General features: G+C 37.1%; 1 protein-coding gene and 1 long non-coding RNA gene across 19 annotated transcripts in view; one reads left to right on the top strand and one right to left on the bottom strand.

Moving 5' to 3' along the window:
* Positions 1-24,045, bottom strand: part of Mgat4c (MGAT4 family, member C) — a 764,987-nt gene that overhangs the window by 213,033 nt on the left and 527,909 nt on the right. For 2 of the 17 annotated variants that reach the window (XM_063263218.1, XM_063263206.1), the window contains exon 1: positions 1,001-1,137. The exons of 13 other annotated variants lie outside the window; for them this stretch is intronic. The gene's annotated coding sequence lies outside the window, so the exon portion shown is untranslated. Of the gene's footprint in view, positions 1-1,000; positions 1,205-24,045 lie in introns of those variants that run through there. 2 more of the 17 variants (NM_001135814.1, XM_063263217.1) reach the window with 2 other exon arrangements.
* LOC134479676 (uncharacterized) lies at positions 1,187-23,873 on the top strand. 2 transcript variants are annotated; one of them, XR_010053268.1, is made up of 3 exons: positions 1,187-1,379; positions 1,946-2,288; positions 16,852-23,873. It is a non-coding gene; the product is annotated as an uncharacterized LOC134479676 (long non-coding RNA). The 2 variants fall into 2 exon arrangements; XR_010053269.1 differs by lacking the exon at positions 16,852-23,873 and adding an exon at positions 6,252-6,388.

Below are 24,045 nucleotides of genomic sequence, written 5' to 3'. Positions count from 1 at the left end.
TATTATACCTAAGTGACAGAGACTCTTTAAAATAAAAGGCACATTAAACTCAGTTACACATATTCAGTCTTTTTCTCCTAAAGAAAACCCTCTCATTTAACTTGAAAAATCTACACCATCATAACAGACCTCCGAAGAGTTAAATGTGTTCTTTGAATTTTCTGGGGAGCTTCCGAATGTTCCCAGGCAATTAAACACTTTTATTTTTAAAGATTCCTGTTAGAGTCAAATCACATATCCAGAGCAGTTTGGTATCTGAAATCATATCTGTCTTGCTATAACATAAAAACGAGATCCTCAGGTGAAAATATCAATACTGAGATTGCAATGTACAAAGCTCTTCACAACTATATATACTCAAACACATTATGACCCGGACACCCAAAAGCAGTGAGTGAAGGAAAGTTTATATCAGGTGAAGAATTCTCTATCCTGTTCCTCAATATCATTTTGGTTAAAAGGTAGGTTTCCATAGAAAGTGATTCAAGCTGATTTCCAAAGCGCAGCCCTTTTGCTTACTGAGTAAATGCTTTTATTTGTTGGCCAAGCACAACTTTAGCAAAACTGTCCCAAAGAACTATCATTTAACAATTAGGAACTTGGAAATCATTTTAAACATATAACACTATTGGTTTGACTACTTCAAATCCTTTTATCTTTAACAAAGTAGGAAGAAATGAAGCAGAACGCTATTCAGACACATAAGTATTTAAAACACACTTAGAACATAGCAGTCCTGTGGTACCACTAACTCTCCTTTTTCTAAAGAAAAGCTAAAATACCTGCTATCCATTTCCTACTACGGATTAGTTTGCCAGGTACACATTAGCAGCTCTTTTCCATCCCCTCTGTTAAATCTCTACCTCTCTTTAACGATGCTAAACATTGCTTTGATTAAAAGCTCACCGGTTAGTAACCCTGCTCAGTCTTTACACTCCTCTCTCCGTTAGACATCTCCACCTCTGTTTCGAATGAGAAGGTAAACGGAACAGGCTCTTACCGGAGACAGAGAAAAACAATTCGTTCAGCTAGATCCAACAGTGCTCTGTGCAGCCTGGCAGCATGAGTGATCCTTGGGCCTCACACAAAAGCAAGATAATTGGCTCTCAATGAAGACATGTAAACATCCATCATAATAGCACTCGGGCTGAAACTGAACGCTGCCTCAGCTGTTCTGTGTACTCCGACTGGAAGATGATGTCACAAACATCAACTGGGTGTACTCTCATTGGCTTCTGTTACCTGGAATCATATCTTAACCCTAAACTGTCAGCTGAAAAGCGAAACGCTTCTCTCTTGCTATTATTTCTGCTGAAAAGAAGCGTGGGGAGTCTAAACAAGTTATTGGAGGATGAGATACTGAAAATGCTGCCCTCCAAGTAGGCTAAGCCCTATTTGTATAATTAATTATTTATGATTTGTAAGGAATTTCATTCCTCAAGAGCATTTATTTTTTTTAAAATGTTACTTTAAAAAGGGGATTCACTTGAGAAATAGCTAAGAAAATGATCAGAGTAATCACATTAGGAGTTTAATTTTTTAAAGGATCCTCTGCATCGATTTTATAGTATGAGACGATTAAATTTAAGAAAGTTAAGAAAAACTGTAATGTAGATAACTGAGCGATCAATTTGTCCACAAAAATCTGTATTTATTAAAAGAAAAATGGTAATGCATTTTATTCTCTGAATATTTAACAAGAACTTCAAATTTTGTGCAGCAGATCTTAAATTCTGTGATACTAAAAGGCAATAACATTACAAGATGATATTAAATATTGGCTTTTAAAATGAGTAATTTAAAAGTCGCTGGATTTTTAGACAATTCAATTTCAGTAATTGAAAGCTACTTTACAATATAGTACTATTCTTTTTTTTTTCAACACAAATGGGAACTAATTATCCATGTCTTACCATCTTGACAAAAGCCCTATGTTTCTCCCCAGGCGCATGTCCAGTGGGAGAGGAGGATAGTGGTATAAGCTGGTTATAGCAGCTTGCTGCCAGGGGGACAAAACTACAATCCGCTTTCTCCACCCAAAGAAGCTGTCAGAGGGATCATTGTGTGATGCAAGAATTACCAGAGCTATTCAGTGACCAAGCACCTACTAAATCCAGTGCTGCCTTATCTCAAGGCAAACCCTTTGAAAGCCTCACAGTTCAGGAAACAGCAAGTAGGAGTACTAGGGAGAGAGTAAGGAGATTCACTTCATCCATGCCCACCTTCAGGAAGGGGGAATACCATTGATGCCTGGTGTGCTTCATTTCCCCCTGAAGGATGGACTCCAGGTAAATACTCCTCATAACCTAGAGCCATTTCCAACAACAATACATTATTTTTTATGGTTTAAGTCAGCACAATATTTAATTATTTATTTACCTTTATTTTTATTGGATTTTTTTATTAACATTTCAAATGTTATTCCTTTTCCAGTTTCCTGGCCATAAGTCTCCTATCCCATCCCCAACCCCCTTTTTCTATAAGGTTGTTCCCCTTCCCCAACCACCTCCCATTCTCACCTCCCCGCCCTGACATTCCCCTACACTGGGGGATCCAGCCTTGGCATTCCCTTGCATTGGTACCCAACAAGGCCATCCTCTGCTACATATGCAGCTGGAGCTATGGGTCTGTCTATGTGTAGTCTTTGGGTAGTGGTTTAGTCCCTGGGAGCTCTGGTTGGTTGCAATTGTTGTTCTTATGGGGTTGTAAACCCCTTCAGCTCTTTCAACCCTTTCTCTAACTCCTCCAACAAGAATGGCCATTCAGAGCCTGCCCCACCTGGGGATCTAGACCATAAGAGTTTTTAAAGTTTACAATGACTAGGAAGAAATTGATTACAGCCCCACTAGTTTCTGACTACTAGGACCACAGGATTACCTCCTCCTGTGTTTGTTTTACAGGGTAATGGCTTCTGCATAGAGTTCAAGATTCATGGCAATAGTTTACAGTCTGTATAAACTTGAGTCCATTAACATCTATTATAAAGAACAGCTATGAGTCTATCGCCCATAGAAAAGATTATACAGAAATCAGCTAAGGCAATATGTAGACTTGTTATACAGAACCAAGTGTGTTACGTGTACGAGAGCTAAAATGAAAAGTGAACTTGGTGCTTTCAAAGTAATGAAGAAGAAACACATTAAACTTTTTAAATTTCAGCTAAAAAATGTACCATGGCAAATTAGCTGGGTTTAAAATAGTGACTCACTGTAAGGGATTTTATTTTTCTTAAAAGTTGTTGCACTTCCCAGGATTACTTTGGATTAAATCAAAGGCTTTAGTCAAGCCTAAGAAGAAACTAGATTAAAAATTCTATTTGTTAACGTGTACTTTGAGCAAATGTGGAAGACACTGTTCATTTACTTCTACATAAAATCACGAGATTGTAGATGGAAGTCTGTATACCATGCAGAGTGACATACAATTGAATTGCAGATCAGAAGGATGACTTCAGACAATGGGAATATCAACTGGATTTCTAGTAGACAGATGATAAAGATACGGCGATATGTCATTGAGAAAATACTTTATAAAGTATAATATGTTTCTATACTTCAAGTTTTATATAAAATACTAATGGAATAAATATTTAATGGCATTGATAGATAAGTGAAAAAAATAGACCTTATCTGGTTGCATTTAGAAAGCGGGATGATAAATGTAGATTCCAGTAATTAAGTGAGTAAAAATGATAATTTTTCATGTGTTGCTGTTTATTTATTATACTATTTCAGTGCAACTTAAAATAGATCAAAGCAAAGGCTAGAGACCGTGTGTTATCAGTGCTCCATTGGCATTCTGTATCAATTTCCTTAATTCTGTGCATGGTTCATCTATAGGTGATTATCTAAGTGCAGTGTACAGATTTTGTGTCACAAAATGAATAGTTAATAACTTTTAGGTTCAGGTCTCAATGCCTATATTTTTCAAAGGTTTAATATTTTAGCCAAATGACGAGTTAAATTTTCAGAAATGTTCACTTACATGAAAAACAATTTTGCACCTTAAAAGTTTTCTGTGAATTGATAAAATTAGTAGACTCTATTTGAACTGATAGGAGAAATAATGGAGAGCAGAAAAGCAGAAGGAAAATATTTAATGTCAATATCAAGCTCTAATAAATGAGCCTTTGGGCCACAGTTTCATTTTAACACATTAGGGAGTAACGTGTTACCTATGTGCATGTGTGTTTTTACCTGTGTGTGTTTCTCCGGGTCAGTGCTTGCTTGAATGTCTGTGTATTTGCATGTGGGTCAGTGAATATATAGGGTAGGGCTCACAGATGCCAGAAGAGGACAATGGCAATGGCGTCAGCCGAGCTGACACTACAGGCAGTTGTAAGCTGACTTGAGCGATGAGGACCAAATTCGCTCCCCTGCAAGAACGAGCACTTATTTGCTAAGCCACGATTCCAGCCCATAAACACCAGGGCTTAGTTTTAAATAATTACCTGTGTATACTCAGGGTTCAAAGTAAATCCAGGATATAATTGATCGTATGTGAAAATCAATCACATGATCTGGAGTAATAATGTGTGTTCTTTGCAAAGAAAATACTCACTGCATGTCATTTTGTTAATTACTCATTTTAGTATTAACACACGCCATAGTAAAACAGGTTCTTTCAGCAATTCAAAAAGGCTAGATCTGATCAAAAGAAAATAAACTTTGCACTTTAAAATATACTTCTTGACTTCCTGCTGTGACGGCCATTTAGCACTGTTGAGTTCCAATGAACATAAATTATTTTAAGTTTAAAGCACTTAAGAAGGAAAACCACTATAGGAATTAATATGGCTTTTAATTTTTAGTAAATGTGTTATGTGTGTGTGTCATGATATAAAGTATATGGAGGCTCTAAATTATTTCTTAGAAAACCGATGTAATTTTGTAGTACAAGCAAGTACATTTCACTCAGTTTTATTACCATACCTTCATGCTATATATTTCCCAGGAGCTGAAATCGCTGCAGTATTTAATTGCCTGACAATTATTTCAGTTACATCAATTTTGTGGTTAAACTAATTATTTATATTATCAAAACAAATCAGCACTGGAGGCTAATTAGACTAGAGGAACCATCCTACACGGTTTCTCATCTTACATATTAATAAGGTTTGGGTTAATACTAACTTTGCAAGAGATGAGCGTATCCTTCAGGTGATAATTTACAGGCAGAACTTAGGAAATCAAACGAGCTTTAAATTGCTTTAACCAGCCTCACTTTGAACAGTTAGGAATATTAAATTGTAGCATTCTGTATCATGCTGAAGCAAAGACTGGCCCATTACCTGGTTATCCACAAGATGGCAGCTCTGGTCATTTGGCCACTAATGGGCTTATTGCAATCCTGTTTTAGCTAATAATAAAATGGAAACCATGTGAATAGCATAAGTATAAATGTAAGTATGTGGTTTCTCAACGTCAGAATAGTAAAACTAATTATTTGCATATTTAAATATGCAAGTTTAACACACTGAAGACTATCCAATACAATTTCCAATTGTTTTATTATACATAATTTCTGAAGCCTCTCTCCTTAAAAGTTGTTTTTTTCCCCCAATTTTGTTTCAGAACCAGGAATTGCTTTAAAATGCGAAGTTAGTATTGAAACAAAGAAACCCCAACAGCACCAGTTTTACCTCACTGAGACAGAAATATAACAACCACATTTCCCAGCTAGTAAATTCTAGATACAATATTTTCAATAAGAGCATATATTTATTCAGAACACCTGAATCCCCTTATAGTGATTAATAGTTTCCACAGCCACTTTTATTTTTTTACGACTATCCCACATCTCTTTTGTTTAGAGTATCAGTATATTATTGTTATCTTTCTTTAGGTGCAGATAAGTTTTTTGGAAACACTTGGAATGATTGGGGAACATCACATTTCTTGTCAGATAATGGTAATAAAAAGATACTTACTGTGTTTACCTGTCGGTAGGTTTTATTTTAGAAAAATTGAAATAACTTTAAAGGAATGGCAAAAGGTAGGAAAATCCTCGTATCTGAAGGCAGAATCCAATGCGATTTCAATGATTCAGTGCACTGTGTTATAGGACACGGTGACAGCACACTTAGCCTGTTTAATGTATGTTTTGAGCGTCTTAGGTGATAATGAAGACTAAAATTTCATAGATACACAGACTTGCTCTTATCATGTTCTTAGAGCAAGCATGACTCCTGTATTTATATGCTCATCCATCATCAAGTGTATTTTATTTGATTTATAGTATATATTTTATAGAAATTAAGAAGAAGCTGAGGAGGAGGGCAACCCTGTAGGAGTACCAGCGGTCTCAATTAACATGGACCCCCGAAATCTCTCAGACACTGGATCACCATCCAGGCAGCATACACCAGCTGAGATGAGGCCCCCAACACATATACAGCAGAGAACTGCTGGATCTGGGTTCAATCAGAGAAGATGTGCCTAATCCTGAAGAAACTGGAGGCCCCCGGAGGTTAGAGGTCTGGCGCGGTGGGTGGTGGGTCAGGTAGGGACATCCTCCTGGAGAGGAGGAGAGGAGAATGAGGAGGCATGGGATGTAGAGTCAGAGGGTAGACCAGGAGGGGAATAAAATCTACAGGGTAAAAAAAAAGTAAAGAAAAGTAATATAGAAGAAAGAAAGCTCTGCTGGCAAAAAAAAATGTTTTATTTTGCATCTCAATTGGTGTTCTTTAATGTGTCATATTATTGAAAATTGATAAAATCATAGCTTTCTTTATCTGCCTTGACAAAATATAGCGATATCAGTCTAATAAAATTTCAAAATTTATACTCAAGGAGAATTATTTAATTGAAATTACTTTATATTCTACAAAAGAAATGGCCCACTCATGGAAAATCCACTGTCCTTAAAATGACATCTTGTTTCAGACACATGGGTATTTTCATGCAAAAGACACTGAGAAATAGTAGTAACCTTCATGCTTATTTATCTATTCTAGTCCTGTAAGACCGAAGAGTATTTAAAGCATTTAGTACAATCCAATTATCACAAGCAGTCTTGGCATTAATTTAATAATAAACGAAACAGTGATATGATCAGCATCATCCTGGTTACCACCACCACTAACTCAGTGGGTGATTATTTTGTACTTGGAACGATTCTCGCTGTTCTATGCATTTTTTACATCGTCTGATTTATTTGTATAATTTTTCAACATCTTTGCATGATAGGGTAAGGTTTTTAAAGCAGCTCTTATTATAGATGCCATTTTTTATGTCAAGTGCAGTTCTACATTCACAATACAGATTCTTTCTTTCAAAATGAGAAGACACTGATTTATATATGTAGTGTCTCTGTGTGTATGCAGCATGCGGATACATTTGTGTTTAACAATTGTATCTTTGTGTCACTATACCATATCAGAGCAGTTGTATTTCAGCTGCAAAGTCTCACTTTATTTCAGCCTTTTTCTTAATTCTTCCCTGTCTTCAGCAGAATGAAACTAGAGTAATTATTTTAAAGTTTGTTTTACCCTTCCTTATTACATAATTCTTTGCATTTGCAAACTGATCGCTTCTTTGCAATTAGTTGATAATTGATCACACACCATTGAAGACTTCACCTGCAGTTATTCAGCACTGCTGTAAAGCTATGATTCCAAGATCGAAAATATAAAATGTTTGGTTGGTTCTTTGGTTGATTTTTAAGGAGCTAAGTAACAATTATCCTTCTGGGATAATTGGTGCTGTGTTAGAGTGTGGCAGGTATCGTTGCCTAGAACACAAGCATTAACAGTTTATTGGATCACAAACCATGCTCTCGGGAATTGGAGGAAACATTATGTGGGCCCCTGTGGGAACAACTTAGGCAGGCAAGTCTGTGCCCTTGAAGGTATTATTGGAGTCAACCCCTCTAATTTTTTATGTCTTTCACACTGTGGTTGCCCTGAAGTAAGCAGTGTCCTTTACACCCACATAAGTGCCCTCACTCCTGATCACATGTACAAATGTGCACACACATACACACATAGATACACACATACACACACTACCAGTACAGTTACAAGCTGAGGAACAACTACAAAATACTTAAAGCAGAAGCCTCTGATGCCTATTTTAAAAGTTCACACAATAACCCAGCACCACAAAATCCCATAATCACTGTAGAATAGAAAATGTCCTTAGTCCAATCTCAGATATCTTCATAATTTTAATAGTTCTCACACTAATCAAAATGGAAAAAAATGTATAATCTCTACTAAGAAACGATCCAAACTGTTAGATATAAAACCCTGTAAAATAAAAAAGGAGAACGATCTCTACGCTGTGTAAAATGTAGCAATATTCTCAGTCTAAAATAAAGACCAAAGATGATAACAGGAATATCACGATCAAAACAAAGTCAAAACCAAACAGCACAAACAAATTTTTGGAAGAATTTAATAGAGCCAAGGATAACCTACTTTGCCTTTTCCTTCCTTCCTTCCTCCTTCCCTTCCTTCCTCCTTCCCTCCCTTCCTCCCTCCCTCCCTCCTTCCCTTCCTCCCTCCCTTCCTTCCTTTCTTCTTTCCTTCCTTCCTTTCTTCACTTCTTTAATTCTTTCCCCAGCAATGTTGTTACAATAACATTGTCTTAGTGAAAATATTGTAAGACAAAGCTGAGCATCGCTAAAGCAGATTTTTTTTATTATTCATCAGCATCGCTATGCTCTAATGTGCATAATTAAAGGTTAATATGCTACAGTCACTGGGCCACAATAAAGTTAAATCTGCTTTTAGAAAATTAGAAATCGATGCTGCCACAGGTATAGGTAAACCAAACTTATCCCCCTCCTTTGTCTCCATTTCCTGCCCCCAGTTCAGTTCTTTATTACTCTGAAAAATGTGAACTAGAAATTAACTTAAATGTCTCAATTTCATGGAATCATCGAATCCCAGCAGGGAGGGTGTGTTGCGTGGCAGAGCATCTCACGTCAGGGCTACTATAAAGCAAAGTGTGTGCCCAGGTAATGGGCTTCCTCCTCCTTTCCCTTCCTTAGTCTGCTGTGTGGTGTTGCCTGCCTGTATTCTGGGTGGATCGTCCCTCCTTTTGACTTCCCATTGAAACACCTTCACAGACATAAGCAAAGGAACATTTTACTGGTCTTTACAATACAATCGAGTTGCCAATCAACTCTAACCCAGAATGTTTTCTGTCTAAAAGAACTGCAGGGACAAAAATGGAGAAGAGACAGAGGGACAGGAGGTCCAGCGACAGGCCCGAATTGGGATCCATCTCAAGGGGAGGCTCCAAGGCCTGACACTATTACTGATGCTGTGGTGTGTTTACTGACAAGAACCTAGCATGGCTGCCCTCAGAGAGGCTAAACAGGCAGCTGACTGAGACAGATGCAGGCAACTGATGGACAGAAGTCGGGGACCCTGTTGTTGAATTGGGGAAAGGCTGGCAGAAGTTGTGGAGGAGAGTGACCCCATAGGAAGACCAGCAGTCTCAACTAACCTAGATCCCCAAATCTCTCAGACACTGAGCAACCAACCAGGCAGCATAGCTGCTATGAGGGCCCCAAAACATATATGGCAGAGGACTGTATGGTCTGGCCTCAGTGAGAGAAGCACCTAACCCTGGAGAGACTTGAGGCCCCAGGGAGTGGAGAGGCCTGGTAAAGTGGGGGAGTAGGGACATCCTCTTGTAGACTAGGGAGGAGGAATGGAATGAGGAACTGTGGGAGGGCAGACAAGGAGGGGAATAAACGATTGGACTATAAAAAAATTAAGATAATTTTTAAAAAGTTAATCAGTATGTCCTTTAATGACATTCTTAGGATTTATAATTGGCACTACACACACTTCTTTTTCTTTTCTTTTATTAGATATTTTCTTTATTTACATTTCAAATGTGATCGCCTCTGGAAAGCCCCATCCCATAACCCCACCCCCTGCCTCCATGAGGGTACTCCCCACCCTCCCACCTCCCAACCCTGGCATTCCCCTACATTGGGGCATCTAGCCTTCCCAGGACTAAGGAACTCTCTTCCCACTGATGCTTGAAAAGGCCCATCCTCTGCTACATATGTGGCTGGAGCCATGGGTCCCTCCATGTGTACTCTTCAGTTAGTCTTCTAGACCCTGGGAGCTCTGGGAAGTCTGGTTGGTTGATATTGTTGTTTTCCCTATGGGATTGCAAACCACTCAGAAACCTCAATCCTTTCTCTGACTCCTCCATTGGGGAACCTGTTCTCAGTCCAATGATTGGATGTGAGCACTCGCCTCTGTATTTGTCAGGCTCTGGCAGAGCCTCTAAGGAGACAGCTATATCAGGCTCCTGTCATCATGCACCTGTTGGCCTCCCCAATCTTGACTGTGTTTGATGACTGCATGTGGGATGGATCCCCATTTGTGGCAGTCTCTGGATGGCCTTTCCCTCATTCTCTGCTCCACACTTTGTCTCCATAATTCCTCCTGTGAGTATTTTTGTTCCCCCTTCTAAGAAGGACTGAAACATTCACACTTTTGTCTTTCTTCTTCTTGACCTTCATGTGGTCTGTAAATTGTATCTTGGGTATTCCGAGCCTTTGGGGTAACATCCACTTATCAGTGAGTGCATACCATGTATGTTCTTTTGTGGTTGGGTTACCTCCCTCAGGATGATATTTTCTAGTTCGATCCATTTGCCTAAGAATTTCATGAAGTCATTGTTTTTAATAGCTGAATAGTACTCCATTATGTAAATGTACCACATTTTCTGTATCCATTCCTCTGTTGAGAGACATCTGGGTTCTCTCCATTTCTGGCTATTATAAATAAGGATGCTGTAAACATAGTGGAGCATATGTCCTTGCTATATGTTGGAGCATCTTTTGGGTATATGCCCAGGAGAGGTATAGTTGGGTCCTCAGGTAGCACTATGTTCAATATCTGAGGAACTGCTAGGTAGATTTCTAGAGTGGTTGTAGCAGCTTGTACTCCCACCAACAATGGAGGAGTGTTCCTCTTTCTCCGCATCCTCGCCAGCATCTGCTGTCACCTGAGTGTTTCATCTTGGCCATTCTCACTGGTGTGAGGTGGAATCTCAGGGTTGTTTTGCTTTTCCCTGATGACGAAGGATATTAAACATTTCTTTAGGTGCTTCTTAGTCATTTGATATTGCTCACTTGAGAATTCTTTGTTTAGCTCTGAACCCTATTTTTAATAGGGTTATTTGGTTCTCTGGAGTCTAACTTCTTGAGTTCTCTGTAAATATTGGATATTAGCTCCGTATCGGATGTAGGATTGGTAAAGATCTTTTCCCAATCTGTTAGTTGCTGTTTTGTCCTATTGACAGTGCCCAGGTGCTACACTTCTTAACACCAGGAAAAGGAATAAACTGGTCACCTATGAGAAACAGAATTGCTTACTATCTCTATGTGTGAAGAGTGATTGGAATTAGGTCCCATGATTTATTAATTTGACTAAAAAGAGAATTAAACTATATAAGTTGTTTAGATAATCATTTACACTTGCTACTTTCTTAAATAAGGAATGAATTTGTCACCTATATTACTGAATAATCTTTGAAATAAAGAAAAATCATAGAGTACTATTTTTCATCATAGAAGACTTGAGTCAATGGTATTTTAAGTCACTCATAAGTATTGAACAGAACCAGATGGACAATTATATATACATGTATACACACACATATATATGTATGTATATGCATACATATATATGCATATATTTGTGTGTGTGTATACACCACTATTTGCAACACATAATGAATAAATTTCTCGTATTTTCTTGTGGAGAATATTATATCATTAAAATGTATAAATCATTTGAAGAATTGATAAATATCAATTATTTAATATATAAACAAATACTAGTATTTGTATTTCTATTTAAGTGACAAATACTGATGACCTTATATAAGCAGACATTGTTTATACAGGTATAAACAGACTCACACTTTGGTTTCCAGGGACTCTTAGTCAAGGAGAAAATTGTAATATTAAACAAAAATGTGAAGCAATTTTGTTATCAGTGAGTTAAAACAAGCATAAGTTTTCCTATAAGGCTAAAGTGTCAAATATTTCTCTTTCTTGCTTGAGTTAATAAAATTTCAGCAAGCTATTAGAAACAATTTCCTGAGAAAAGCAACTTTTAAGATGTATAATAACACCGTGACTGATTCAGGCCAATATTTTGTAGCTTGTGTGTCTATGGTACTCTATTGATTTTCAATATGCATGACCAGGACCAAGAGGCATATCAAGACACTCGAGTACCTTGTGAATCATCTTGGATTGATTAAATGTAATAGAGTTCATGATTAATTGAGAGCATGCCAGAAGTGTGTTGTACTTTAGGGTTTTGTTCTGTGTGAAAGAGCATTAGAATGTCAGTGAACGGAATCTGTCATATAAATGAAGCAATTCCTTAGCACATAACCCCCACTTCCTTCAGGCTTTACGTGAAATCTTTTAAGCATCTCTACTCTTAAAGAGAAGGGAATTCTCCTATGTTGTTTGTCTGACCCCAGTCTCTCTAGTTCAACCTTGAATTAGCCTCCAGACCTTACTGTTCCTCTCTTCTCCATCACAGATGACATACTTAGCATATTTAGTGTCATGTCTTTCCCTAAATATTTGGCTATCGTGTTTGATGACATACTCTGATCGTATTTTGCACCTGGATTATGTTAATGCATTTTTCTTTTCTTATTTTTGTTGGATGTTTTCATACCTCTACATATCTCAAATGCCTAACTTTCTCTTATGAGCATGTTGTATTTTAAAACCCCCAGGTTCAAGGCTAGAGTAATGGCTTAGTAGTAAAGGCACTGGCTGATCTTCCAAAGGTTCTGAATACAATTTCCAGCAACCACATAGTTGCTCACAGCCATTTCCTCTGGTGTGTGTGACAATAGTGACAGTTTACTCACATACATTAAAAAAAAAAACCAACAACATAAAAAAAAAAAACCCAAAGGGTCCTTTGCATATGTTTCTATTCTGCAACGTATCCTCTGACTAACTTCTGGAATCCTCTTTCGAAAGTTGTCAATTTACATCCCTAACTGACCATCTTTATTTTATGAATCTCATTTACTTCTTTAATTAAATGCACTCCTTTTTGACTGTCTGATATAAGGAGAACATTCTGTCTTCTTTGGATCCCAAGGTTAAACACTCAGATGTTATTGACTAATATAATTACTTGAAAGTTTTGTGTAGTGCACATAATATGTATATTAACTTAAAATCATGGCCAATATACTTTAAAGTCCTTATTTTTCACACCATTTACATAATAATCAATTCAGAAAGCAGTGTCCACCTGCTGTCGGTATTGGAAAAACATATGTTAATGTTGTATGTTATATTTTGGTAAGATCTTTTCCTTTTTTAAATATTTCAATTTCTATAATTTAATTTTCATATAGGATTCTTCTTAAAAGTTATCCTTAGTATACTTGCATTTCTTGTGACTAATGGAATATATTTAATGGTTCTGTTGTACAATTTTCATAGAGAATTGTCTTTTAAGATGTGATATGTAGGTGAGACTTTTGAAACCTGAGGTTATGAAGTAATGGCAAAATCTGATGTATAAATACAAATATAAATTTGGCATACATGGGCATAGAAGTGAATATTTCAGGAAATAATATAATTTAACATTTTCCAATAACTTTTGTGTTCAGAAGATAATTAATAGGTTTTTTATTGAAATATGATCTTTTAAGTACATATACTTTGTATATAGATTATATCAGTATAAGTTAAGGAAGGGTAAATGATGAAATTTAAAATAAAATAGAAACCAATAAATATGTCTGAAAACTAGAACAGTTTGCTCAGTCTATAATGTGGAAGTAAATGAAGAACAAAGATAAGCAAAAAAAAATTAGACGTATCTTGATTTGAAAAATAAATTGCTCTGGTCTAAGAATTGCTGTGAAAAACTATCTCATGTTGCTGCGGGTGTTTTCCATGGAAGGCAGACTACGCCAGACATCTGTGCCTAATAATCTACGTAATTTCTGAATAAATCTAATGTAAATATTTTCATGAAAACTTTAGAGACATACTAAGAGTTGGTGACACTCTTTATGGTGGCTTTAGCATGTGTAGAATGCCAAAATATCATCCGTGGATTGTAATGGTGAGGTTGACACTAAAGTATCAAGGCATCTCATTAAGGAAGATGAGCAGAAAGTTGGCTAATTATCCACCATTGATTTTATGTTATCTCAGTCATGAAGAAAATGCTTCCATTTGTATTACAACTTTCTAACATTGCCCAGTTCTTAATGTTTTTTAAAATTATTGATTTCGGATATGATGCTTTAAAATGTAAAATGTATAAGTTAAGTTCTAAGATTTTATTCTAGCCAAAGAACTCATGTTCTCATAGGTAAAGCAACTGTATTTTCAAGTGAAACATGAAAAATATGGCTCATAGAAGTGTTGTAAAATCGTGGCAAAGGAAAAGATGCTTTAGTGAGATAATACGACTTCAAGTTCTGTTGTTGGCATTTAACAATCACATGACCTTGGGAAAGTCATTGGAGCTCCTCATTTAAATGATTACATTAGTATGTGGTAGTCGGCAAGAATTAAATAAATGACAGCACTCTTAGAAGAATGGAATATGTGAATATTTGCGTACATATTTGTTAATAGTGTATACTTAGGAATATGATTATTGCCTCACAGGCATATGCCAGGATGAACTGAAGAGTTTTCGTTATGATGAAAAGTAAGGGAAGCTACATATAAGAGACATGGTAAAATGGGTTTTATATGTAATATGTAATGTGGGAATTGGAATATCTAAATATAATACTCAGACTCAGGGGATCAGACTAGAGGATCAGAATTATTGCGAAATTAGATTGTATCTGCTAGCCCATCAAAAATACATAAGAAGAGGTAAGTTGTAACTGTCCCCAAACATAATAAAAGTTCTAAAATAATTTTAATATAACGAAATATTATGGGTACCTTTAAAACATGAGTCATAAAACAAAAACAAAAATTTGAAAATCACTCCAATGACTATTTTCCCATAATACTAGTCTAAGACTTTTGAAAGCTAAAGTGTAGTTAACATTTGCATGGCAGTATCTATAAGCTTCCCCCTGATGTAAGTGATATACAAGAAATTGAACAGAAATGAGCTACTACAGCATAAAGAAAGGTGGAGTCCTCCAAGTCTTACAAGTAGGCGACTAGAGGCTGTTACCAGATAATGCAGGAAAGGCAGGCATCATAGACCATAAGCAAGAATTCTCTGTAAGACTTCAGAATTGATATTGTTTCAATGAATTGATAACTCTTTTCAAGGAAAATATAGTCAATAGTCAGGTTAAACTTCGGGGTTCATTTATTTTTATTAATTTACCTTGATGCAACTTATAGCATTTATTACAGATAGTAAACATCATTTTTAAAATTCAGATATCAAGTGGAGGTATGGGATTGCCATCCCACAGTCAAAAACTCTGACCCAGAATTGCTCCTGTCTAAAAGAACTGCAGGGACAAAAATTGAAAACAGACTGAGGAAAAGGAGGCCCAGTGACTGGCCTAAATTGGGATCCATCTCAAGGGGAGGCTCTAAAGCCTGACACTATTACTGATGCTATGGTGTGAACACACAAGAGCCTAGCATGGCTGCTAACAGAGAGGCCCAACAAGCAGCTGAGTCAGATGCAGATTCTTATACACAACAATGGACAGAAGCCCGGGACTCCTGTGGTTGAATTATAGAAAAGCTGGAAGAAGCTGAGGAGCAGGGTGACTCCACAGGAAGACCAACAGTCTCTACTCGCCAGATGCCCTAAGATCTCTCAGGCACTGAGCCACCAACCAAGCAGCATACAACAGCTGCTATGAGGCCCCTGACACACATACATCAGAGGACTGCCTGGTCAGGCCTCAGTGAGAGAAGATACATATAATCCTAGAGAGTCTTGTGGCCCCAGAGAGTGGGAAGGTCTTGGGGGTAGGGGTGAGATGGTAAGAACATTATTTTGGAGATAGGAAGGAGGTGGTTTGGCATGAGGCACAGTCAGAGGGTGGATTGGGAGGGGAATAAAGATGGGACTGTAAAATATCACTTCATCATTTCCCAAACTAAATGTAGTATAGTGGTTTGAATAAGTTTGACAAATAGAAAATGGCACTATTAGGAAATGTGGCCTTGTTGGAATTGTTGTGGTCTTGTTGGAGGTAGTGTATCACCATGTAGACAGACATTGGAGGGTTCCTATGCACATGTTCTGCACAGTGCTAAAGATAGACCCCGTCCCGGCTGCCTGCAGAAGGCAGTCTCCTCCTGGCTGCCTTTGGATAAAGACTCTTGGTTCTTCCAGCACCAAGTCTATCTGCATTTTGTAATTGTTCCTATCATGATGGTGATGGACTAAACCTGAAAATGTAACCCACCCCCAATTAAATGTTTGACTTTATAAGACCTGCCTTGACCAGGGTGTCCCTTCACAGTAATGGAAAGTTTAAGACATATACCTTCAATTATTTTGATGAAATTAATGGTAGAATATAGTTAAATGGTTGAACATATCTGGAGACGTTCACTTCAAAATTCATTTCCCAGTTTTCCAAATTAATCATTTTATGGATCCCCATGGCCACAATCAATAGCAAATCCTTTGTCCTTTTAGCCTAGTTTCCACTTTAGACTGAACCCAATTCCTAAAGACTTTTTGAGGATAAAAGGAAGAATAAATGTAAGTTAACTATCACTAAAAATGCTAGAGACTAATCCCCAAAGATGTGTATATGCTGGTCTATGGGCAATGCTGTATTATTTTGACAGAAGAAAAACTTTGATAATTGATTGACAAAGAATGTTGCAATGAAAATGTCATTCTAAACCATCGGCTTCCCACAGTGCAGCTGTAAGAATGGTAGTGGAAGGAGTGAAAGAATATCAGACCTGAAGCAGTTATGAAGATGAAGGCTAAGACTAGAGAAATATGGGGGCATAAAGAATCCAGGAAATCACCATGAGAGCAAATGGACTCTGCGCTATGCTCACCCATTGCAGGTTGCTGTTCTTCAGACAAACAAATCATCCTGTTAAATGCTTCTCATTTTCTATGAAAATTAATTATAAAGGTAAGTGGTTTAATTTTGATTCACAGGTTTGTAGGTTCCTACTCAAGTTGGGGCCACAAGTTATTGTATTTAGGGTCCTATGACCAGCACCTCAGTATAGTAAAACCTCCGGCAAGACAATAATGCTCATGTTTTGGCCAGAAAGTTGAAGGGAAGGAGAAAGTTCCTGTGTTTTTATACTTTATGAATGTCACACACCTCTGAACTGCTATCTTACAAGGAAGATTTCCACTGTCTCCCAGTCTGGCTACCCTGGGAACTGCACCTTTAAGTATGTGGCCATCTGTGAGATGTGCAGCATCTAAATTATAATGATTTCTATCTACATAATTCTCAATATCTTTATTTGTATCATTATATACTACTAAACTTCTGATAATTTGTTATTTTTGCCATAGGAAACAGTACAGTTGCACAATAGCTGTGGAGTAAGTAATCAGTTGAAATTATTGAAAAAAAAAAGGTGACATGCCGGATTTCCATTTCATGGAATGGTACATTTTAATTTTAAATATGGTTATGTTTTTCTTTCATAAATTTTTTATACAGTATACTCCAGTTTTGCTTTCCTTCCCCAAACTCATTCCAATTCCTCAGTACCTCTGGCCCATCCTGATCCATACTGTTTCTGTCTTTAAAAAATGTAGTGATGATATGGTTGCTAATGATATTCTTCTATAGTCATAGATTAGTAAGTATAATCCTTATTCAGCAGCCAACAGAGAAACTTCCTAGAGCAGCAGATGGGAACTGATAGAGAGACCAATAGCCAGACATTAGGAAGTAGGAAAGAGAACTTAGAAAATTCAGCTTGAAATAAAACATCCTTATCAAATCCCTTCCCTCAAAACTCAGGGAACCTGGAAAGAAGAGGCAGAAACAATGTAAGAACCAGAGGAAATGGAGAACACCAGGAGAACAGGGCACTCTGAATAAATTGAGCAAGGGCATATGAGTTCATAGAGACTGAATCAACAGTCACAGGGCCTGCCAGGGAAGGGGAAGGGTCCTCTGTGGTATTATAGCTTTCAGTTTATATAACAGAATATATCTTATATATGGTTATATATTATTGCTTTCAGTTTAATGTTTATATACAACTGTAAGGGGTGAGAACAGTGGGTCCCTGATTCTTCTTTTTTCTCTTGGGTTCTCTTCCTTTTTTTGGCTTACCTTTTCCAACTTCAGTGTGATAGGTTTTGTTTTATGTTACATTTAATTTTGTTAAAAAAGAAAACAAGCAGACATCTAAGGAATGAAAAAACTAAACTAAAACCAAAATGACTAATTTAGAATAGGGTACAGAAGGAGGAGGAAGAGGAGGAGGAGGAAAAAGCCAAAGAAAAACCAAGATACAGATGATTATGGTTATATTTTTAAAGAATAAAAATGAGCAATATAGCTGCTGGGGCCCTGAACTGAACTGAGCTGGTCAAACAGCACCCTGCACTCAAATCCCATGGGGGAGAGAGCTGGACCCTCAGAAGTGCTGACACGCCTGAGAACTGAGAGGAAACTACATTCTGCTCACATTCCTGACCCAAGAGGGGATCACCTAGTGCCATTTGTGCCCCCTGGGCACAGGGACCTAGGACCAGTCAGGAACAGGACCCTTCAGGTTTCTGCCTGTGCCCAGAGCTGAAAGCCAGTCTCCAGGAGCTCCTACACAGCCAAGAGCAGAGCTCTCTATTCCCAGATCCAGCTGAAAGTAAACAAGTCTACAGGAATGCTGACATGTAAGCCTAGAGGAGGGTCAAGCCACTGTCTGGGACTCCAAGATAAGCTAACACCAGAGACAACCTGATGTCAAGAGGCAAGCGCAGGAAACTAAGCAACAGAAACCAAGACTACTTGGCATCATCAGAGTCCAGATTTCCCACCAAAGCAAATACTGGATATTCAAACACACCAGAAAAACAAGATTTTGATTTAAAATCACATTTATGGTGATGATGGAGGACTTTAAGTAGGACATAAATAACTCCCTTAAAGAAATACAGGACAACACAAGTAAAGAAGTAGAAGCCCTTAAAGGGAAACACAAAAATCCCTTAAAGAATTACAGGAAAGCACAAGAAAACAGGTGAAGGAATTGAACAAAACAGTCAAGGATTTACAAATGGAAATAGAAACAATAAAGAAAGCATAAAGGGAGACAACTATGCGGATATAAAACCTAGGGAAGAGATCAGGAATCATAGATGTAAGCATCACAAACAGAATACAAGATAGAAGAGAGAATCTCAGGAACAGATGGTACCATAGAAAAAATTGACACAACCATCAAAGATAATGTAAAACACAAAACGCACCTAGTCCAAAACATCCAGGAAATCCAGGACACAATGAGAAGTTCAAACCTAAGGATAATAGGCATAAAAGAGAGTCAAGACTCCCAATGTAAAGGGCCAGTAAATATCAACAAAATTATAGAAGAAAAATCCCTAACCTAAAGAAAGAGATGCCCATAAACATACAAGAATAAAGAACTTCAAATAGATTGGACCACAAAAGAAATTTCTCCAGTCCATAATAGTCAAAACGCCAAATACAAAAAGCAAAGAATATTAAAAGCAGTAAAGGAAAAATGTCACATAACATATAAAGGCAGACCTATCAGAATTATACCAGACTTCTCACCAGAGACTAGAAAGACAGAAAGTCCTGGGGAGATGTCATACAGACCCTAAGAGAATAAAAATGCCAGCCTAGGCTACTATATCCAGCAAAACTCTCAATTAACATAGATGAAGAAACCAAGATATTCCATGACAAAACCAAACTTGCACAATATCTTTCTACAAATCCAGCACTACAAAGGATAATAGAGCGAAGTTCCAACACAAGAAGAGAAACTACATCTTAGAGAAAGCAAAAAAGTACTCTCCATGCAACAAAACCAAAAGAAGAGAGACACACATCATAATTTCACCTCTAACAACAAAAATAACAGGAAGCAACAATCACTGTTCCTCGGTATCTCTTAACATCAATAGACTCAGTTCGGCAATACAAAAACATAGACTAACAGACTGGATACATAAAGAGGACCCTGCATTCTGCTGCCTACAGGAAACACACCTCAGAGACAAAGACAGACACTACCTCAGAGTGAAAGGCTGGAAAACAACTCTCCAAGCAAATGGTCCAAAGAAACAAGCTTCAGTAGCAATTCTAATATGGAATACAATTGATTCTCAACCAAAAGTCATCAAAAAAGATAAAGAAGGACACTTTATATTCATCAAAGGATAAATCCACCAAGATGAACAATAATCCTAAATATCTATGTTCCAAAAACAAGGCATCTATATTCGTAAAAGAAACCTTAGTAAAGCTTAAATCACACATTGCACCTTACACAATAATAGGAGATTTCAACACCCCACTCTCATTCGTGGACAGATCATGGAAACAAAAATTAAACAGAGACATACAGAAACTAACAGAAGTTATGAAACAAATGAACTTAACAAATACTTTTAGAATATTTCATCCTAAGGATATAACTTCTCTGTACCTCATGGTATCTTCTCCAAAACAGACCATGAAGTTAGTCCCAATACAGGCCTCATCAGATACAGGAAGATAGAAATAATCCAATGCATCCTATCTGATCACCATGGACTAAGGCTTCTGTTCAATAACAACAAAATGACAGAAACACATATATACACGGAAGTTGAAGAATGTTCTACTCAATGATATCTGGGTCAAGGAAGAAATAAAGAAATTAAAGAACTTTTAGAATTTAATGAAAATGAAGGCAGAACATACCCAAACTTATAGGATAAAATGAAAGCAGTGCTAAGAGGAAAACTCATAGCTCTGAGTGCCTCCAAAAAGAAACAGGAGAGAGCGTACACTAGCATCTTGACTGCACACCTAAAAGCTCTAGAACAAAAAGAAGAAAAACACCCAAGAGGAGTAGAAGGCAGGAAATAAACTCAGGGCTGAAATCAACCAAGTAGAAACAAAAAGGATTATATAAGAATCAACAAAACCAGGAGCTTGTTCTTTGAGAAAATCAGTAGGATAGATAAACCCTTAGCCAGACTAACCAGAGGGCACAGAGAGTTGTCCAAATTAACAAAATCAGAAATGAAAAGGGAGACATAACAGCAGAATCTGAGGAAATGCAAAAAAATTGTAAGATGCTACTATAAAAGCATATATTCAACAAACTGGAAAATCTGGAGGAAATGTACAATTTTCTAGACAAATACCTAGTACCAATGTTAAATCAGGAACAGATATACCATCTAAACAACCCCATAACCCTAAAGAAATAGAAGAAGTTATTAAAAGTCTCCAAACCAAAAAGAGCCCAGGACCAGATGAGTTTAATGCAGCATTCTATCAGACCTTCATAGAAGACCTCATACCAAATTGTCCAAAGTATTCCACAAAATAGAAATAGAGCATACCTAGCTCCTTCTAGGAAGCCACAATTAGGCTTATGCCTAAAACACACAAAGACCCAACAATGAAAGAGAATTACAGACCAATTTCCATTATGAATATTGATGCAAAAATACTCAATAAAATTCTTGTAAACCGTATCCAAGAGCACATCAAAACCATCATCCATCATGATCATGTAGGCTTTATTCCAGGGATTCAGGGATGGCCCTATATGGAAATCATCAACATAACCCACTATATAAACAAGGTCAAATAAAAACCACATGATCATTTCATTAAATGCTGAGAAAGCATTTGACAAAATTCAACACCCCTTCATGATAAAAGTCCTGGAAAGAGCAGGAATTCAAGGCCCATACCTAAACACAGTAAAAGCCATATACGGCAAACCAGTAGCTAACATTAAACTAAATGGAGAGAAGCTTGAAGCAATCCCACTAAAATCAGGGACTAGACAAGGGTCCCCACTCTCTCCCTACATATTCAATGTATTTCTTGAAGTTCTAGCCAGAGCAATCAGACAATGAAAGGAGGCCAAAGGGATACAAATTGGAAAGGAAGAAATCAAAATATCACTATTTGCAGATGATATGATAGTATACTTAAGAGACCCCAAAAATTCCACCAGAGAACTACTAAGCCTGATAAACAACTTCAGCCAAGTGTCAGGGTATAAAATTAACTCAAATAAATCAGTAGCCATCCTCTACTCAAAGGATAAACTGTCTGAGAATGGAATTAGGGAAATGACACCCTTCACAATAGTTCCAAATAACATAAAAATACCTTGGTGTGACTCTAACCAAGTGAAAGATCTGTGTGACAAGAACTTCAAGTCTTTGAAGAAAGAAATTGAAGACCTCAGAATATGGAGATCTTCCATGTTCATGGATTGGCAGAATTAATATAGTAAAAGTGGCCATTTTGCCAAAATCAATCTACAGATTCAATGCAATCCCCATCAAAATTCCAACTCAATTCTTCCCAGAGTTAGAAAGACCAATTGGTATTTTTTATTATATATTTTATGTCTTTACTTTACAAATTATCCTCTTCCCTCTCCCCTTCTCCCCTGCCCCTGCTTCTATGAGGATACTCCCACTCCCACCCACCCACACTCAACTCATCGCCCTGGCATTCCCCTACACTGGGGAAATGAGCCTTCACAGGACTAAAGGCTTCTCCTCCTATTAATGCCAGACAATGCCATCCTCTGCTATGTATGCGGCTGGAGCCATGGGTCCCTCCATGTGTACTCTTTGGTTGGTGGTTTAGTCCCTGGGAGCTCTGGGGGAATCTGGTTGGTTGATATTGTTGTTCTTCCTATGGGGTTGCAAACCCCTTCAGCTCCTTTTTTTCTATTTTGAATTTTTTTCAGTTAAAAGGAGTTAATTGTTTATTGAACCTTTAATTGGTCCTTTTTCTCCATGCTATTACTGATTAAGGAAGACCACCAGGTGCTACTCAGAGGAAGTCTGCTATAGAGTAAGACTTTGCACTTACCATTTCTCTGATAGTGCAAACATAGATGGACAAATGTCTCAATCCTTTCTTCTCCATGCTCCATGTTCTCTAAATCAGCCATCATTCTAACTGTACTGCTTTATTTCAGGCAAATGGTCATGCAAGAATGAGCAGTAAGACTTTGCAATAGCTCTCCTACCAAAAGGGAAAAAATGGTAGAAAAAGTGTCCAAGAATTACAGCTCACTTGAACAACTATTTATTTATTACCACTCAATTAATTATTTAAAAATTGCATTAATAGTTCGTTAGATAAAATAATGAAAATTAAAATAAGTTCTCTTAAAAACAAGCTGGTCCTTCAGGAATAGTAAATAATTACTGATGAAATATTTGACTGTAGTATAAGATAAATATCTTGTCTCGAAGAGACCACAATGGGAGTCTTTTTTATGATTCTAATTTTGAGCCTAAAATGCCCCAGTGTAGGGGAATGCCAGGGCTGGGAGGCAGGAGGGAGTGGTTGAGCAGGTGAATGGGGAAGCACAGGGAGGGATTTTATCAAAGAGAAACTGGGAAATGTGATGACATTTGAAATGTAAACAAAGAAAATTTCCAATAGCAAAAAAGTGTATTGAACCTAACAAGTTAACACAATTGTTAACATGAATTCTGAATTGTTGTAAAAAAATGTTCACAAGAATTTCTTACTGATTCTTTATTTGGTCTACATTTTATTGTATTTTTACTTCCTCTTTTCTATTCTTTTTTTTCTTGAACACATCTCTGTATTTCTTCTCTACTTGTGCTTCTTTTTCACTCTTTTTTTTAAAAATACCTACCTTACAATTATATATTTCTTTTTCTATGTGAACTATTTGCCTCAAAACCACATTTTATAGAATATAGGAGGAATTTATGAAGTTGCATATGCAACTTACTTATTTACTTTCTCTCCATCATAAGAAATGTATTGTGTATTGTATGTGCATAAACATGTGTTTTTGTGAGATATATATATCTCACATATATACATATACATATATATATATATATATATATATGGCTTCTTCATAGAC

The sequence above is a fragment of the Rattus norvegicus genome, chromosome 7 (genome assembly GCF_036323735.1).
Source record: "Rattus norvegicus strain BN/NHsdMcwi chromosome 7, GRCr8, whole genome shotgun sequence".
In the NCBI taxonomy this organism is placed as follows: Eukaryota; Metazoa; Chordata; class Mammalia; order Rodentia; family Muridae; genus Rattus; species Rattus norvegicus.
The sequence above is the reverse complement of the archived record's forward strand: the minus strand, read 5'-3'. Positions and strand labels throughout refer to the sequence as shown.